We start from the raw sequence: 19,879 nt of genomic DNA, 5'->3' as shown, positions 1-19,879 counted from the left end.
TCAGAAGTATGTGCTTAGAGCCATTGCTGGCCCCGGGATTTAGGATTTGCTGCTGGGAGTCCGGCTCTGACGTCAGCACTCCTCTGTCATCAAGTGTGCGCCACTCCCTCCAGGGCTGGGGTTTTCTACAGACTGCTAAGTTTGGGGAGTATTCCAGGAGAACAAAGGAATTGTGGGCCTCCGGAAGGAAAATGCCCAGCCAAGTTCACTCCCTCCTCACTGCCTCAGTACTGGCTACTTTTTGCATCCCTTAAATGAGAGTTAAGAAGAAGGAACTATTGTTATCTTAGAATTTGGCCTTGAGAAGACTTGGAGGAAGAGAGGATGTAATAGTTTATGAAGCAAAAATATTTAACATGTATGCTGTGGGGCTTATGAGAACAATTTAGAAATTCTTAGAATGGATTGTTGTGGGCTTGAATAGAAACATATTTCTAAGGGTTTAACTCAAAGCCTTCAGCTCCATGAAAAAAGCCTTAGAGTTTAGCTCCTAGTTATGGGACAGCCTTTAATGTCACTTGATAAGCGGAAGTCAACCAAAATGAAAAGCTCATAATTACTCTTGGCAATAAATCTTCAAGAGAATACTAAAAGGCAATCTCAGTTGCAGCCAGTGAGTTCTGAAACCAAAGCCAGGGCCACATCATCCCTAATCTTACACATCTGTGAGACCTGGGGACATGAGAGGTCAGCTCAAAATTCAAAGATCGATGAAGGCAGGCACTAAGAATTCTCACTTAAGGATCGGGAAGAAATGTACACACACACAACCCACTATCTAGAATTCTAAGCCCCAACTCCTTTGTTTTTGGTTCCTCAAGACAGGATTACACTGTGTAACCCCTGGCTGTCCTGGAACTCACTATGTAGATCAGGCTAATCTTAAACTCAAGAGTTCCTCCTGCCTCTGCCTCCCAAGTGCTGGGACTATAGGACCACCACCACCTGGCTCGCCTCTCCCCTTTTAAGTAAATAATCCACACATTTTCTTTCTCCAAATGACTCGGGTCCTATATAAAGATTTTTACATCAGAAGTAAAATAACATTTCTCTTTTGGGGTACTAATTTCCTATTAGCTGCCAGAATGCCAGCTTGCCTCTGACAAGGAAAGCCTTGTGTATTTGTTAAGAGTAACACACTTCTCCACTTCTGTTTGCTTGTGATATGCAGTCCTGACTGGTCTAAATCTTCATGTGTGATCATCCCGCCCCAGCCTCCTAAATGCTGGGATTACATGTGTGCCACAGTACACCCGGCTTCAATCGACACCATTATATTAACGTGTAGTTTAATATTCAAAACCCAAATCTCGTCAATAATTTTCCTAGAACGATTCTCTTAATATAAGGGACTTCCAAGAGAAATCAGCCTTATGTCACTTTGTCCCACTAAAGAGCCTGCAACTAGGAAGCTGCACCACAGCGCTCAGAACAGTCCTGGAGAAGGGAAATGGTTTCTGGACTCAGGCAATCCCTTTACACAGTAATTCTGCCAGCTTCCTCATCCCCATAACAGAGGAGCCTTTCTGTACAGCAGTTTTCTTTCAGTCAACAAATATGTCTGAAACTTCTATGTGCCAGCTGTTTGGCCAGGACTGGGCACATAATGGTGAATATGACACCTTCATGGAGGAGAAAAAAATCAATAAGGAAATCAAGACAGTATAAGAAAATAATTACAAAAACTGCAAGAGTGGATGTGACCAGCTGTGACCAGCACCCAGGGTGCCTCAGGGGACCTTCAAGCGGTGCATGTGGGGAGCACGGTCAGGGTGGCACCCTGTGGATGAGGAAACAGTGAGTCCTTCCATCTGTCCCAGCTCATCTCGTGTACTCAGGAAATGTCCCCTCCTGGACTCTGGAGAGGCAACTCGGGGATACCAGCTCTTAAACCACCATAAAGGGCATGCCAGACCAAACTCAGGCACTATCACATTATGAAGGCCATGAGGCATAAAATGGAGTGCCCAACTGCAGATGAAAAGGGCTCCATTAGCTTGGGTTCTGTAAACAGCGACTTACGAAAACCTTAGCACATTGTAAATCCACGTCAGGCATCCAACTTTGCTACCAAACATCTGGAACCTCTCAGCTAAAGTAGAAAGGTAGTGGGGCTATGGGAGGGTAGTCTCCCACCCTCTAGAGACACACAGAGGAAGACATGAGCCAAGGCCGATGGACCCTTAGAACATGAACTGCTCATGCTGACCCTGCTAACGGGCACCACCAAAGCACCACACTCAGCACCACAGACAAGAGGACATGCAGAAGAGTGTGTAGAGGGGAAGGGGGCCATACATGGGGGGCATACAGGGAAGAGGCCTGCAGAGGAGGAGGTGTGCAGAACAAGAGAGAGAGGTGTGTGGTTGAATCATGTGTTCTCTACAAGAGGGGCAAACTGGGTATTTGTGAGCAAGCTGTGTTATAGAAACACTAAATTCTATTTGGGAGAAACATAATGTGTGCTAAATCTGATTCTGTAGTTGCTAGAATGGCAAGAGATGAAAGAACCAAACTAAGAGCACTGTCAGAAGTCGGGGGTCCTAGAGGCAAGGGGACAAAGCTTAATGATAGCAGGTGAACACAAGAATTCAGGAGGTACCTGAAACACAATTCCAGACCCAGAACTCAGCAACAGCAACTGGGGGATCCCTTAGGAAGCTGCCCGCCTCAAATACACTGTTTTGTATCAGGATATATTTCTTATAAGCAAAATAAAAAACAATTTTTAAAAAGAAGATTCTTCCTAAAAACAGCTCACAAGTATTGTGGATTGGGCCTGAAATATGATCCAAAGTTTTTGAATGTCAGAAGTGCTTGAGAAAGGGTTGGGTAAACACAGTGTTCAGCAACATGGAGGGACTGACAGGCAGGACTCCCTCAGACACGTCCATCCACAATGTCCATCCACACCTCTGCCCATGGGCAGCCACATGTGGGGTCGGGATGAGGGAATCATCAGCAGACCTCTTCTACAGATAGATGACAGCCATGCACAGCTCCTCCAAGTCCACAAAGCATCCTCACACCAAAGCTCCCTTACATAGACAAATCACATGACTGACTGTCCCTTCCTCATTCCTCCTTTCCTCTTAAGCAATGTTAAAACAGACACAGAGTTAATAGCCGAAAGTCACAGACAGTAAATCCAGTTCAAATGTGTGAAACTTTTAAGGAACCTTGCTGTTGTCTAGGATGGCCTTGAACTCTGGATTTAAGTTATCCTCCTACAGGTGCTTCCTGAGTAGCTGGGACTATAAGCATTTAAGCATTATACCATCTCAAATAAGTAATTACCTCTTTCCATTAACATTTGATGAAGTCTATGTACATGGCCACAGAGACCAAAGTCACTCAGACATGGCGGGCAGCTGTTACTCACAAGGCTACCAAACTGACTGCATAACTTCATTATGCTAGGAAGCCAAAATGAACCTGGCCTCATTTCCCTCTTATACAATGTGACAAAACAGAATCAGAAGCAGGGTTTTGGAGCTAAATGAAGTTTTTGGAAACTTTCTGGCAATGGTTGACTACTACTGTTATTTGGTTTCCGTTTTTTTTTTTTTTTTTCTTCTTTTTTCTTTTTTTGGTTTTTCGAGACAGGGTTTCTCTGCAGCTTTTTTTTTTTTTTTTAGAGCCTGTCCTGGAACTAGCTCTTGTAGACCAGGCTGGCCTCGAACTCACAGAGATCCGCCTGCCTCTGCCTCCCGAGTGCTGGGATTAAAGGCGTGCGCCACCACCGCCCGGCTGGTTTCCGTTTTTTGAAACAGGGTTTTTCTGTGTAGCTTTGGCTGTCCCAGAATTCACATTGTAGACTAGGTTGGCTTCAAACTCAGAGATCTGCCTGCCTCTGCCTTCCAAGTGCTGAGATTAAAGGCGTGCGCCACCACTGCCTGGCCTACTGCTGTTATTTTAACAACCTTGTATGACAAACTTAATTACTAATCTTATATTACTGAAGACCAAAGCCAAATTGTTCATCTGGTCAACAAAACTTTCTAGAGTAAGGGAGGTGTTTTAAGTCTCATTATGTGTTAGTTACACAAGTACGTATTTAACAAAACTGATAAACTACATACTTAAACTAGGGGCATTTGACTTCATGGTACTTTAAAAAAATGTTTTAGAGAGATAGGGTCTTGCTGTGTAATCCAGGCTAGATCTAAAAAATTCAACATCAGATCCTTCTGCCTCAGTCTCTTGAGTGATGGGATTTGCAGGTGTCTACCACCATACCCAATCTTAATTATTTTTCCAAAGATCATTCATCCAATAAGCATCAATGTATTTCTGGAATATACCGACTACTTCATGTTGGGATCAACATATTGAGTTTTTTTCTTGGTTCTCATCCCGTAATATGCTTTTCAACTCATCCTTCCTACCCAGTTCAAACACATGAACAGCACTGTTCTCTGTTTCTGAGTTTTACTGCTCCAGCCTGGTTCTTTCCACCTTGATCCCCCTGTAGCCAGAAGCTGAACAAAGCAAATTAGAATCACCTGCCAATAGACTTCTGAGAATCTAAGTCCAGTATTCTGCAACAATCTATTGAGCAACTGTAAATAACACACCTAAGTCAGTGATTTCCAACCTGTGGGTCATGACCCCTATGGGGTTGCATATCAGATAGCCTTCATATCAAATATTTACATTATGACTCATCAAAGTAGCAAAATTACAACTTTGAAGTAACCAAAATAATTTTATGGTTGGGGGTCACCACAACATGAGGAATTGTATTATAGGGTAGCAGCATTAGGAAGGTTGAGAACCACTGCCCTAAATAACCTGGTAAAGATCAACAACAGAAGTTTGAGATCTTATTCTTTGAGGCTATCATATTATAAACAACTTTCACAATATCATCAAAGCCTGCCTTTTAGAGTGAAAATCGGAAAACACCTGCAGGGGTCAAAACAGATCAAGTTCCAAAACAGTATTAAGCCAATACAGATGAGACGGTACTTACAAAAGTAAATAAAACCACCTCGTTTGCACCCAGTGCTTATCAAGTGTGGTTGGTCAAAGGCTACGTAGTCCGGCTAGGGAAACGCCTGTAAGAACTGCTTGCTTTTTGTCAGTTATACCCAGCTCATTAAAGAAATGCCTGCTTGCGGTCACTGAAGTGAGGGGGGTGAACTAGACATAAGGCTAAACGAAAAGCTCTTCCGGAAAAGTGTTCAATGACCACGAACAGCTTCTCACCTGGGAGCTCCAGGTACTTGTCACAGCTTTGCAAACTCCACTTGGTTAAAAGGAAATAATCTTCCACCTAAATCATGCCAAGGCCAATTGGAAAATCTCATTATGTATGTGTAGTTACGCAAACCGGCACCTCACCTTATCCCTCCCTACCTTTATTAAACATCAACTTCCTGCACCCTTGTCTTGAAAATGATTACCTGTCAGATTTTCCATTGGTCATAAAGCGTCTTGAAGGGAAGGGTAGGCACACATCTAACTTATAGTGCCTCCAAAGTTAGAGTCACTCTCTATGAAGGGCCTTCTTTGAAAGTCCTAACAATGCATGTTCCTTAGCAGGCACTTGAGAAAAAAAGGCCTGGTCATCTTTATGGCCAGAAGACAAGACCTAGACTCAGACGTCACTGGGGCATATGGGACATTAGCTTCTTCCAGTTCCAGCTGGCTGCTGGCCTCACCTCCTAGTTAAATTTTCACCTGGGATTACCTCCAAGTCCCGTTCATTATCTCTCTCTGCACAGCTCAAAAAAAAAAAAAAACCATTCAAAATGTTGAAGTGTTATTCTGTAAAATGGGGACAATTAAGTGACTCAAATCATCATTCTTCCCAGGTGGTGGTGCATGCCTTTAATTCCAGCATTTGGGAGGTAGAAGCAGGCTGATCTGAGTTCAAGGCCAACCTGGTCTATGGAGAGAGGTCCAAGACAGCCAGGGCTACACAAAGATTCCCTGTCTCAAAATACACACACACACACACAGACAGACAGAGAGAGAGAGAGAGAGAGAGAGAGAGAGAGAGAGAGAGAGAGAGAGAATGAATTTTACTTATTTTATGTGCATTGGTGCTTTGCCTGCATGAGGGTGTCAGATCCCCCAAAACCATAGTTACAAACAATTGTGAGCTGCCATGTAGGTGCTAAGTCCTTTGGAAGAGCAGACAGTGCATTTAAGTACTGAGCCATCTCTCCAGCCTCTATATTATATATAATATATTCTTATGGAATTGTATTAGATCTTTTTGAATAAGTAAACTGAAAACTAAAAAAATCTGGTAGAAATGAGTTTATCACCCAGCACACAGGTGGCTGAGACAGAAGGATCTTGAGTTCCAGGTCACCTAGTCTACACAGCAAAGCCCTGTCTCAAGCTCTGGAGGAGCTGGGAAAGGAGGAAGAAGAGGAATTTGTTGTTGTTGTTGTTGTTGTGTTTGTTTTCAGAGACAGTTTGAGTAGCTGTGATGGGTCTTGAACTCAGATCCTCCTACCTCTGCCTCCTGAGGGGCAGGGGGAATTTTGAATGGAATGCAATACATTGTTATGAGCTGCAGCAGCCAGTTTCCCATGTGTGATACTCATCTAAACGGCTCATAACACTGAACATTCTGTCTTACATGCCGAGTTTTAAAAAATAGAAAAACAGCTTAAAAATAAGTTAACCTATGCTGTCTGAACTTTCACATATGCACGCTATCATATTAACGCTGATCCCACTTCTATGCCAATATTTAGGAGGCGCTAGCACCGTAACTCATTGTTGGGAAGAGCAACCTTGCATTAGAAGGAAGACCGAATGGGCAATGCCACCTTAACTTGCCCAAAGACAAAACATCTCTCCAAATAGCTGTGCTCTCCACTGTCCTGATTTATAAACTCTCATGACTGGCTATGCCCAGCCCACAGGGCTGGTGTGTGTGCTAGCTGGATGGAAATGATCTTACGGTGCTTTGGACATAAGGTGGTGTGTTTTGAAAACACCTACTTCGGTGTATGGCCATATAAACAGTAGCATTCGCAATCGAAAGTCCTTAATGAGAGTATTTTGGACCAAGTTAAGGGTTAAAGATGAAATGGTGGGTCTCCGGGATTTTAAAGTCAACTCACATGGGTTCAAGGCAATGACTCAATTCTAAGCCCTTTCAGAATGCGCTGGTAGCAAAACAGCACACAGCTTACAGGCTGCATGAAAGAAAGAAATGGCGGTTTTGGTTGAAAAGATCCAGCTCAAACATAAGAAAACACCAGGAGTTCACCAAGTTGAACACTCAAAATCAAGAGGCGATAAAACTGGAGTCCAAGAATAAATAAGGTTAAATATCCCCCCACACAAACCAATTATTTTCAAGAAAGAGAGAAAGGTATTAGGCTCTTGTGCCTGGAGTTTAATTCCCACAAACAAACGCACAAGCAGATACAGGCACCACCTTCACCAAAGCTGAGTCAGGGAAATTATATGAAATCTACCTATGCATCAGGAGACTTAAGACAGACCAAGGTAGGTTTATTACCTCCTGTTGATCTTCCCCTGAATACTTAGCACAGTGGTTGCATAACTAAGAGACTCCTACTACCCTTCAGATCCTGACAGCAATCCTGGGGGTGGGGAGGGTATGACGGAGGTAACTTAACTAAAATCACACCACCAACACAGACAATAGAAGCCATGAGCCCAGCTTTGCCTAACCAGTGTGTATGTTCTCTCTTACATGCACCTGTTGTAGGTCCCATGACATTTTCACCAACTCTAACACACAATCTGCTTCCCCAAGGTCTCATACCTGACGTCAAGGTGACACAAACCAGCTAACTGTTGCCATGGCTGGCTTTGTTCCTCCCAATTCTTAAAAGACAGGGAGAAGAAAAGTAATACTCAGCCCTAAAGGGTGGCTGAGAAGCCTCGTCAGTCAAGATAAAGAGTTGTGCTAGCCTGGAGGGGTGGCATCCATGGGCAAACCCAGCAGTTGGAAAGCTAAGGCAGGAAGGAGATCAAGAGTTCAAGGTCATGGTGAGTTTGAGGTCAGCCTGGTCACCCAGACGCTATCTCAAAACAAAAGGATAAGTAGAATAATTTTCTCTCAGCTTTAAGTCTACAATGTTAAACAGATTGTGATGGCATACGCCTTTAACTCCAGTACTTGGGAAGCCAGAGGCAGGCAGATCTATGAATTCAAGTTCAGTATAAAGAAAGTGAGTTCCAGGACAACCAGAGTTACACAGAGAAACCCGGTCTCAAAAAAAAAAAAAAAAAAAAAAACCAAAAAAAAAAAAAAAAAAAAACCACAAACCCACATTTTTAACAATTACACCTTTGATATAAAATAACTTAATATTTTTTTCTAAAAATAAATAAAAGTTTTTCCCCCTGCCTCCATTCCCTTTTGATTGACTGGACCCTTACATTCACAATAGAATTTCAGAACTTACTAAGCCCTATTCTGTAGTTACTTTATGATCTTCATAAGGCACCAAACAGCAACAGAAATATTTCTTAAACATGAAACAAAAAGTTTCATACTACTCAATGTTGTAAATCAAGTTCAATAGTCAGAGACCCCAGTGAGCCAGCAGAACATGTGAGACTACTCAACACAAATCCTGCTAAGTGGAATAGGAGGGAGAACGTTCTCAGACTGCAAAGTCATCTGGATTCCTCTGTGAATTGTAAATACAGAGCTCTCTACAGAGAAAACAGACCAAATCTCTGTTCAAGAGAAATGGTCAGCTTCTGACTGTCCACACAAATGGAGACCATAACAAATTATCACAGGTAGAATTAATTCTGCAAAAGTATTTGCACGGGGTTCGCCAGATGTCCCAAGAGTGGCTCTTCGTAACTACGTAGGAATGTAGACTATGAATCTCTGTGCCTTCCTGCTCTCTGGTACTTGGCTCCTAATGCATCCTTTTCCAGAACCCAAGACAGGTTGAGCTGCCTTCATTCTCCGCCTGCTGAGTAACACTGAATAAGGGGTGAGGGTAAGAGAAGCAAAGGAAGAAAGTGGAGGGGTTGGGGGGGAGGACCACGAAGGAAATGAACAACTGACTTACGGTGTTTCTAACATCTGTAACCAAGGAAAACACCCTCAAATTCCCATGCCATCTAGAAAACTTACGTTAGTCACAAAGTACAAACCCACCCAGCACCGTGAGATTTCAACTTGTCACACACTTACAGAGTGTAAAACAGTACTCAGAGAAAAGTAAGGGAAGCCACATCCAAAGGTCTGATGAGGAAAATTGTGCGAATGACAAAGGAATTTTTTAAAGAACTCTTTGCCCCACAGGTGATGGCGCATGCCTTTAATTCCAGTGCTGGAGGGGCAGGACCAAGAGGATGTCTGTTAGTTCAAGGCTGAACTTGGACTGCAAGTTCCAGGCCAGTCAGGGCGACACAGCGATGATACTCTGTCTCAAAACAAAGAGAAAAGAAATACCTATTTGCCGGGGGCAGGTTTCTGGAATTGAACCCAGGATCTCAGGTCTACTGGGCAGCATAGTCCACCTCGCCATCACCACAGTTTTTTCTGTTCTATTTCAAAACAGACGCTCTCACTTGCACAGTCTGGCCTTGAATTTATGACCCTCTTGTTCTAGGCTCCTGAATAAACAGGTGGACCAAGCTCCTGTGGGGATTCTTCAGATACCAAGTTTCTTACCAAAACTTGGTCAAAGCAGTAAGTATGGTTTCCAACTTAGTGGAGACCATAATAAATGATGTGTTAACAATTTCCATGAGAATATTTCTTGCAACATAAATACTGACCACCCTCTGGGAGCTGAAGCCAAAGCCCTTCTGAATCTCTGCCCCTCTACCTTGCACAGCATTCTGACCACAGGGAGAGTTCCAATAGGGTTTGAAACCGATCAGAACTAAATACAATATTCTAACAGTGGGGATTTTGTTCATGCTTTTTTTAAAAAAAAAATCTAGAATACAGCCTGAAAACAATTGTAGCTACATGTCTAAATGACTTGGTTCTGTATGTGGAGTCTAGACTGAACATCTAATAAAAACAAGTACATTTTTCATAGTCAGATCCTGGGAGACTCAGCCCTTTCTAATCCATGTTTTTTTCACTTCTCCAATCCTTATTACTCAACAGGAAGTTGGGCCTTCTGTAATCCTCACTCAAGTCAAACCTATAGGATTATGTTAGTAGTGATAGGCAAACAGATTTCCAACTAGTTAACATGCCTAAGAATGATATGATATCAACATAGTCTACTATGTAATAAAAGCTGACTTTTATAGTATAAGGTTATTTAGCTAGTATTCTGGTAAATACTATTCAATCAGCTTGAGAGAGAGGTTGGGAATGGGGCGGGTCTATGTTTCAATGGCATATCTAGATTGCTTACATCTCTACTGGCTGTTATTTTTATTCCACGAGACTAGCTAAGCAAGTTATGTTTTCAATAGACAGTTTCAACTTAATATCATTAATTATTAACCACCATCAAAAAAAAATTACCAGGGACTGGAGAGATGGCTTCTTGATGACCACTAACTGCTCTTCCAAAGGACCAGGGTTCGATTCCCAGCACCTACATGGTGTCTCACAAGCCATCTCTAACTCCAGTCCTTGGGGACCTGACACCATCTTTTTGGCCTCTGCAAATTCAGGCAAACACTAATACACATGAAATACTGAAAATAAGTAAAACCTCTTTTTTAATTTATAAGGTGAACAAAAGAAAATGAACTTCTCCTGTGGCACTAAACACTTGAACATCTATGAAGTGCTTATCTGAAATAAGAAATATTGATTTTTTTGTCCAAATTGGTGTATGTGTAAATAACACCTGAGTTAAATATTACCACATTACCAGTGTACAAAAGGCATAGACAATAAGCTAACAGCCCACCAGTCAAGAGTTACCAATCACTGGTAGACATTTTTTAAGCTACATGCTCATTTACAAAAGAATGTATCTTTATACTTCTTCCTAAGTCCTCTTCTTGTTATTCTAAGTATGGATACTTCTCAGGAAAAAAAAAAATGTCTTTCTTCAGGCCAATTTAAGACAGAAGCTTCCCTGAAATGCTTTCAGGGAATGTAATCGGGGTAATCATGATCAATCAGCCCTCAACACAGTGAGTTCGGCATGCAGCCTAAAATACAATTTATTCGTACAAATCCGTATAAAAAGCACACTGAGGTATATAGTGGCCTAGAAATCTTGTCCAAAGCAGCTCACTGAGGCCCATCAGCCTGCCCTGCGCCTCGGCCACTACTCTCCCCACACAAACCAAACTCGGGGATTTCCCGGCTGCCCCGGCGTGAAGCAACTTCCGTGCAGCCTCTTTCCTCCCTTCCAACTTGTCTGAGAAATAGGGGATGCCAACTTCATTCTTTCACTGCTCAGTTTTTAAACAAAGTCTACTCAAAAAGCAAGCAATGGTGTCTTAAAAGAAACTTTTAAAAAAGACTTTAAGATTATATTTAGTTTCACAACCTCAAAACAAAATCCATTCTAAGTTTTCTAGGAGGCAAGGTGTGTACTTTCTCTTATTATTTGGCTATAATGCATATATATTGACATCATTAATTAGATTTGGATCTGCTGGCACTATGTAAGTAAATACATTTTTACTGTTCTTTAATATGGAGTTTACAATGTAATCCAAGGAAAACTGACTGGCCCTAAAAAACAAAACAATTGTTATGATAAAGATTTGTAGGCATGCTTACACATCTGGAGTCTGGAGGCTATTGAGTGAAATGCCTCTAGACTCAATCTAGAGCAGACTGGCTCATTGTATAGGAAAATAAAATTTTATCATGCTTTTCTACAAAGTAAAGACCAAACCCCAAATATATCATCCCAAAATGCACATTCTTTCCTTTATCTCGGGCCAAGTGAACAAGCAAAAGTCATACATCATATCGTCATGGCAAAACCGCCCACAAGAAAAGGTGACAACTTGTTTTCAAGTAAAACTGAAGTCCTTTCAAAAACTAACTTCTAACAAGGCAGCCTTTTATGAAATCCAGCTTGGAAATGAACATTTCAAAGAAGAAACAGTCACATCCATTTCCTAATTGTACTGGACCAAAGTAAGCAAAAGATGGAGACTATGAAGTCTACATGCTTGTCAAAGCAGACTATTTAACAAAACAAAACAAAAAACAGACCTCAGGCTAGCTGAGGCATGACGAGTAGCCCCTTTTTTTCCTTCAGAGGACCATACATCTTCAGTCACTAGTGCACTCCCTCCCTCCCTCCATCTGTCATTTGAGTGCCTGCTCCTATTGGAGGCATCTTTAGATGCCCAAGCACAAACCATGAACAGCAGTTCTTCACTCTCAGCTTGGGGGCTCACCCCAAAGCCTACGGAAAGTACCAAAGGGCCAATTATAAACTTGCTCCTTTCAATGAAATCACTGATGATCAGGCTTCCATAATAGAGCTAGCACATGCTCAGGAAAGCCTTTTGTCCCCTCAAAAAAAAGTTTAATCTGCTGGGCGATGGTGGCACATGTCTTTAATCCCAGCACTTGGAAGGCAGAGTCAGGAGGATCTCTGAGTTCAACAAGGCCAACCTGGTCTTGAGCCTGTTCTAGAACAAACAGGCTCCAAAACCACACACACACACACACACACACAAACTGTCTCTAAAAACAAGCAAACAAAAATGTTTAATCTATTACTATGTAGGAAATTTGAGAAAATTGTAAACTATAGATTCAGACAACAAGAAAACATTTGTATCAGCAATTCATATAAAACTTAAATCTGATAATAAAAAAGCCTGCAAATGGACTATTAGAGACAGAATTCATCAGTCCCAGAGCCACATATCTGGAAGACTTTCCATCCTAAAGACTTAAATTTTTCTTGGATTTTTATTTTGTTTTTATGTATAACACAAGGTTTCTTTGTAAGTACATGATTTCAACTGCAATGGTAAATTCACCTGAACAAGAGACAACAAAATCAGGAGAATAAACATGTTCTGGTCATCGTAAAATCTGCAACCATTTGGGCTGTTACATAGAAATCCCTAAAGATATGTTTTCTGAATAGTCCATGTGGATGGTCCATCACATCACATGTGACATTTGTAGAATTCTGTAGACTTTGACAAGTTCTTTTTGAGATGGAGACTCATGTAACCCAAAGCGGCCATGGTTTCTTACTTTGTAGCCAACCCTGGTCTTGAACAACCCCAGTCTTACTGCATCTACAACCCCCCCCCCCCCCCCGCCAAGCCTAATGCTATTATTACAAATACTTGATTGTGGATCATTCAGGTTCCTTGCTATCACAATTTCACCTCTTTGGATAACATAAGAATGCCAGCTAGGGGGCTAGACAGAGAACTCAGTGGCTAAGAGCACTTGCTCTTTTTGCAGAGGACCTTAGCTCAACTCTCAATGCCCCCATGCTGGCTCACAGTCATTTATATATAACTCCAACTGCAGGGTATCAGACACACTCCTCTGACCTCCATGGACATCACATTCATGCATTCAGGCTAAATGTTCATACACATAAAATAAATTTTTAAAAAATTAATGCAAGCTAAAAAGTTTCTGCAAAGGCATCGCTAGATATTGACTGGCTCTATTGATAGCACAGAACACATTACAATATCATCACTGTATTCGATTCAAATGCTCACAGACTGTACAGCCGTACTGATAATAACCAACAAGTTAAAAGGTTTGTTCCAAAATACTGGTAGGGAAGAGCATAGTTCTATGTTGACTTATCACTGACAAAAATCATAGGTGGGATCAGATGGAGGTTTGTTTATTCATTGATTAGTATTTTTGAGACAGGGTTTCTCTGTAGCTCTGGCTGTCCTGGAACTCTATCTGTAAACCAGGCTGACCTTGAACTCGGAGATCCACCTGCCTCTTCCTCCTGGGCACTGGGATTAAAGGTGTGCGCCACCACTACCACAAATGACCTAGATTTGGATTGTCACCACCCTCTTTAGCTTCAGGGTGGGGCAAGGCAAGAAACATCAAGTTTACAGACACATTCTAAGAGTTTCATTATATTCAACCCAAGTTTTAGGATAATTGCAGGATTTCCAGGAGAAAAAGTCTCAATGACTAAGTGGATAACCTATGATTTCAAGATTCCTCAGGTCACAGAGAACCAGAAAAACTCACCCAAGATTTATGTAAACTAGCCGGGCGGTGGTGGCGCACGCCTTTAATCCCAGCACTCGGGAGGCAGAGGCAGGCGGATCTCTGTGAGTTCGAGACCAGCCTGGTCTACAAGAGCTAGTTCCAGGACAGGCTCCAAAGCTACAGAGAAACCCTGTCTCGAAAAAACCAAAAAAAAAAAAAAAAAAAAGATTTATGTAAACTTTCTCTAAATGCTCTGATTGAGTGAAGGTGCTTACAAAGGGCCCCAAAAGAACGCTAGTTCCCCTGGAGCTGGAGTTACAGGCATTTATGAGCTTCCTGATGTGGGTTCTGGAAACTAAACACGGGTCTTCTAGAAGAAGAAGAAGACTGTGCCATTTCCCTAACCCCAAGAATGCCCTAAGGACATTCACACTTGACAATTTCTCCTTGCCACGTGCAAAAAGACTGCACAATAGTAGCTATTCCAGAGGACTGAATTTGTAGGGATAGATTTAAAAAGACTCTAACTCAGAGTTCCAGAAGAAACAACAGCCATATGTGTCTCATAAACAATTATTTAGAACTACTAACATTCCATTTGGAGAAAAACCAGCATGTTTGACAACACTGAATACTTCTGTAAGTCGACACAACTATAAGTGTGTTTATAGGGCAAATACAAATTGAGAAAAATATTTGCAATGTGAACAGATGTATGCCAACAACTGAAGCAGGCTTTTATGAGTAGAAAAATACCAATATCCCAAGAGGAAAAATATGATTCTACACTGAATTAAAAAGAAATAAAACTAGCCAGACATAGTGTCACATGCATTCGGGAGGCAGAGGCAAGCAGATCTTTGAGTTCGCAGTCGGCCTGGTCTACAGGAGGAGTTCCAAGACAGAGCTACACAGAGAAACTCTAAAGAAAAAAGAAAAGAAACTAGGAGCATAGGTGACGTACTTGATAACATTTGCAATCACAGAAATGGAAAGTTAAATACTGAGATAGCACCGTTCGCCTATAAAGCTGACAATAAGACTTCCTTTTAAGGAAGATTAACCTGTGTTTAAAAGAGTTTTAGAGCTTAGTTTGACTAAATAGTTCTGGAAACCAAACATCAGCATTTTTAAAAGAAACTTTGAATCACCAATTGTGATTTCCAAGGACATTACCCTAAAGACACATAACTTACTTACAAAATATTTAAAAGAGATAAATGTTGCAATAGCATATCTAATAACAGTAACTGCGAATGGAAAGTTCAGCTTGTAAGACAAGGTTAAGTAAACTGATACATCTATAGAATATACTGTAACAAAAAAACTAACATGTTGCAGGCTTAATACAATGGAGGACTTTTAATAATATTTTACAAAGGACAAAAGATGGTGGGGTTCACTCTTTTCTGAATGTACAAAATTGTACACATCAGCTATTCATTCCTTTTGAAGTCAGAGCAAATGCTTCCTCAAACACTTAATCCTACTAACTCAAATTTAGTTCCAAAAAAATTCTACTCAAAAACTGACCCAGAATTTCATAATCCTATTAATCACTACAAAGATTGTCCTTGAATTTCTAACAGTTAATTAAAAGACACAAACCTCTTCCAAACACTGTTTTTTTCCACATAAATCTAGTTTTAAAAGGAACAGGTGGGGGCTGGAGAGATGGCTTGGTGATTAAGAGAACTGGCTTTTTTCTAGAGGTCCTGGGTTCCACTCCCAGCTCCCGCACAGCTGCTCACAACTGTCTGTAACTCCAGTTCCATAGGATCTGATTGGGTTTCTCTGGCCTTCTTGGGCACCAGGCATGCTTGAGATACAGACATACATGCAGGCAAAACATCCATACACATTTTTTAAAAAAAGCTTAAATGCATATGCTTACCACAGATATGACCTATTAAATTAATCAGAAATCACTGTCATAAATTAAAGATTAACTGAGACAATTTAAAAGGGGGGGGACAGGGAGGGTGGAGGGCAGACATCTGTGATAATCCAGGTGCTTGTTATATGCAAAACTCTCAGCTCCATCCACCCCTTGGGCCCACGTTGGCAGGGTGGCACAGGTGGGGAAAATCAACACAACTTTTTAAATTATTTTAAACTAAATCCTATGCATTTTTTAAAATGGTGAGAATGGGGGTTTGTTTTATTTTGCTTGCATAATAAATAAATATTATGGAATAGAATTCTTGAGAAATGAATCTGTAAACAGTGAGTTTAAACACACCCACACAACAGAATCTAGATTGCCCTGAAGGAACTGCTGGAGAGAACGGGAGATGATGATTTAAATTGATAATCTATTTGTAAAGCATTCCTTATGGAGGTCATAGGTTCAGGGGAACACGACCCCGTCTCTTTTTTGCCCTCCAAGTTGTCTCCTGAGCCCCGGAATCCACCCCCACCCCCACCGCGCTGTGATTTGATACCATGATTGAACTCCAATCACCTGGCAAAACATGAAAGCGCTCTTTCCTCCTGTTTTGCCTAAGACTCTGGTTTTGGACAAACAAAATACTCTGGATTTCCTTTCCTAGAACACTGACGATTTAAAAATAGCATTTTGCAAAAACGGGTACCACTATGCAAGTTGAGTTTTAAAAACTTAAATTCGTCAATATTACAAGACAAAAGTGAATAAATGACCCTAGTTGAGGACCCCAAAGACCTCAGATAGTTCTAGCTAAGTCCACTATTGGGTAGTTATTAAGATGACCAGAAGGAGGGTTTTTCCAAAGAGCTTGTAAATACCCGCGGGCTGCAGGGAGTAACCCCGCATAAGGACCTGGAGAACTGCAGCAATTCCCTTTCTCCCATATTTTTTGCACCGACTGCTTAAGCTGGGAATGGGCCCCGGAAAGTCGCCCAGCCGGAAGCCTGAGGCTGCCAAGCCCAAAGCCGGGTCCGACGCCTGGTGGGTGGCTTTCGGCCGAGGGTGCAAACTTTTGACAGTTCGCAGGATTTACTGTAGACCCACCATCTCGGTCACTTTCAAGGTGACAGCAACCACAACCCCGCTGTCCTGCAGGAGCTGCGCTGGCCCCACGTGAGCCCAGCCTCCCCACTCACTCCACCAACTTTAAAATCCCCTAGGACACCCGCCCACTCCCCCCGCCCCTCGAAAGCCAGTCCGGTCACCGTGAGTAAGTTGCAGTCGCCGCGTCTGAGCTCCGCGTTCTCCCGAGGTCCCCACCGCGGCCGGGATGGACTGCGGAATGGGATCCACTCCGCACTTGCCCGCAGAGCCTGGATGCCAGCCCTGAGCCTTCCTGGAAGCCACCGCTTGGAGCTGGGCTCCCTCCGCACCCTGGGCGGGCCCCAGCCCGGGAGGTGTATACACTTGGGGCTCGCAGCTCGACCCCGATTCGCACCCGTACCCAGGTGGCGACTGCGGCCAGGCGGGAACCGAGAACCAGGCGCCCGGGAGCCCCAGCCTCCCCGCCCTGGGCCACCAGGGGGAGGAGCGAAGGCGGAGAGTCCGGAGCTAGGCAGCCTCGCCCCTCGCCCGCGGCGGCTCCAGGAGCCCAGACAAAGGCCAGGTGGGGGACCAGGAGGCGGAACCCCAAGATACTAACCTGAGAGACGTGCGGGGGTTCCTAGGGGCACCAAGACTCCCACGGAGCTCCACTGCGATCGCCAGCCCGGGCCGGCTCCAAGGCTGGACGTCTACATGCCGGAAGCCCCGGGCGTAGGTCCCGAAGAGCGCTGCACCTGTTGCCACGTGTGTCGCGATGCCGTGGCTGCTGACTGCGCACCTGGATGCACCGCGCGTCCCCAGACCATTCACGCTCCCGCGGACCAGCCAAGCTCTGCTGTGCCCAGCTTTGAGGCCGCAGGACCGGCCAGGCTAACCGGAGAGAGGATCCGCTCCTCCTAGGTACCCTCGCAGCCCGAGTTCCCCGTCCTCTTGCTTCTCCCGAGCCACAGACTGCTTTGTGGTTGGGAGGTGGGAAAGTTACAGAGTTATCAGCGCAGGGGCTTGTAAGGAACCTGTACGGATTGCTCTCCGGACGAGTCCCAGCTGCGCTCTATATTGTCCTCAGACTCCCGAGCAGATTATTAGCGAGCACCTATTAAACATTAAGGAAACGAGACTCCAGCTGTTAGGTGTTCAGATAAAAAGTGGGAAGGTAGTGGGACTCGGAGATGATCTGACCTCTTTAAAGACAAGGTCCTTGTTCTGGGACGAACTGAGGAAGTTTTAACCTCACCTATTTTAATACAAACTTTTCCTTAAGAGTGATAGTCCTGTGAGAGATAAAAAAAAAATTCTGAGCCATTAAATGTCAAACAATCAGTGCTCTAAATTTAATACATGCTTGTTTGTATGCATATGTGAAACTACCTAGCGTGGTGTTGCAGAAAGCATTTTAAGTGTTCTGGAGGTGTGGCGGGTGGGCGGGCGGGCGGGGGGGAGGGGAGGAGAAAAAGCATTTCCAACGTTGCCTGTACTATGACTGCTGGATGAACTAATAGCGTTGCTGTTTATAGCTTTAAGTGTCTTCACGTGAACAATGACCCATTCTTTGCTCACTAGTAGACCCTGGTGTAAATAGGTTAGATGATTATCTCTATTATTCAAGTGAGAACAGTCGAGTCAGAAAAGCCAAGCGACATGCACATGGTCACACTGTGAGCGAGGGCAAAGCGGGCCCATTTTTTTCTTCTCCATATGCCAGCAGATAACGCCTCTTATCTTTGAAATCCCTGCTGTAACGTGATCTCCGGCTGGCAGGAAAAGCATGTGACTAATTTTAAAATGATACAGCATTAAACACCATTGGCTAATTCTTCCTTATGCGAAAGGCACATGACAAAACAAAATCAAACCAAAACAAAAGCCATGGATGTTTGTCTGACAAGTCATGAGATAATTATGCTAATTAGCAACATGCCTCTACCCCAGTGAGACTACTCCTTGTGTTAAACATATTATTTAAACCTTTAGAACCAACTTGTGACCCAGATGATTTAGCCCAACATGCTCCACACACCCCACACTACCACCCCGACTCCATCCTATTAAGTGATTTAATTCTATTTGTAAATACAGAGCCACTTTCGCTTTTTCATTTCTATGAGATAAATTGAAAAAAGAAACAAAAGGCACTGAAGTAATTGGAGATCATTTTGTGGGTGTGGAAATCAGAAACTTAGCTTCTAATTGCAGTCACATTAAAAAACAGAAGTGACCAGGGTCATCATCAGAGGCTCTATCCAGCCAAAGAGTCATGGAGTAAGGCCTATTGGATTTTCTGCTCCTCTTGGTTCTGGGCACAGAGCCATGTTCCTGACCTCTGAACTCTAATATTGACCTGCTACAGAGTCCTGGAATGATATTAAGGATCAGATAACACAACAGCTCAGCATAACTTTATGGTTTTATCTTCTAAAGAAAAGTTATACTGTCTTTTCCTCGGAGGAAAAATGAAAGTTAAAGACTATATTGAAAAAAAAATCTGTTTCACTTGGCAAACTGTCAAAGATTAGAATATTTGATAGTCACCGGTTGTTAGTGTATCTGAAGATAGGCTGTCACTATGCAGATGTGAATGTAACTTACAGTGACCTCTATATAATTCAGAATACTAACAGAATTACAGATGCACAGATTTTTATTAAAAAGTCCACATATGGAAAGTTTATCTTATATTACACCCAATAAATTGCATGTGTATAAAACCATGACTATTTCAGCCGTGTCTAGTAATAACAGATTAAAAAACAACACGCTGATTAATGAATTCATGAATAAGGGTTTGTTAATTAAAAATTATAACATAGTCATTAAAT

At 42.7% G+C, this 19,879-nt stretch overlaps 1 protein-coding gene across 2 annotated transcripts in view; it reads right to left on the bottom strand.

Moving 5' to 3' along the window:
- Mtus1 (microtubule associated scaffold protein 1) overlaps positions 1-18,092 on the bottom strand; it is a 134,212-nt gene extending 116,120 nt beyond the window's left edge. Inside the window, exon 1 of one of the 2 annotated variants that reach the window (XM_038324589.1) lies at positions 17,662-18,092. The gene's annotated coding sequence lies outside the window, so the exon portion shown is untranslated. Of the gene's footprint in view, positions 1-17,224; positions 17,520-17,661 lie in introns of those variants that run through there. The other variant, XM_038324587.1, reaches the window with a different exon arrangement.
- Between the last annotated feature and the right edge of the window lie 1,787 nt (positions 18,093-19,879).

This window comes from Arvicola amphibius, chromosome 4 (assembly GCF_903992535.2).
Source record: "Arvicola amphibius chromosome 4, mArvAmp1.2, whole genome shotgun sequence".
In the NCBI taxonomy this organism is placed as follows: domain Eukaryota; kingdom Metazoa; phylum Chordata; class Mammalia; order Rodentia; family Cricetidae; genus Arvicola; species Arvicola amphibius.
Note: the sequence above shows the minus strand (reverse complement) of the source record. Positions and strands in the feature narration are given on the sequence as shown.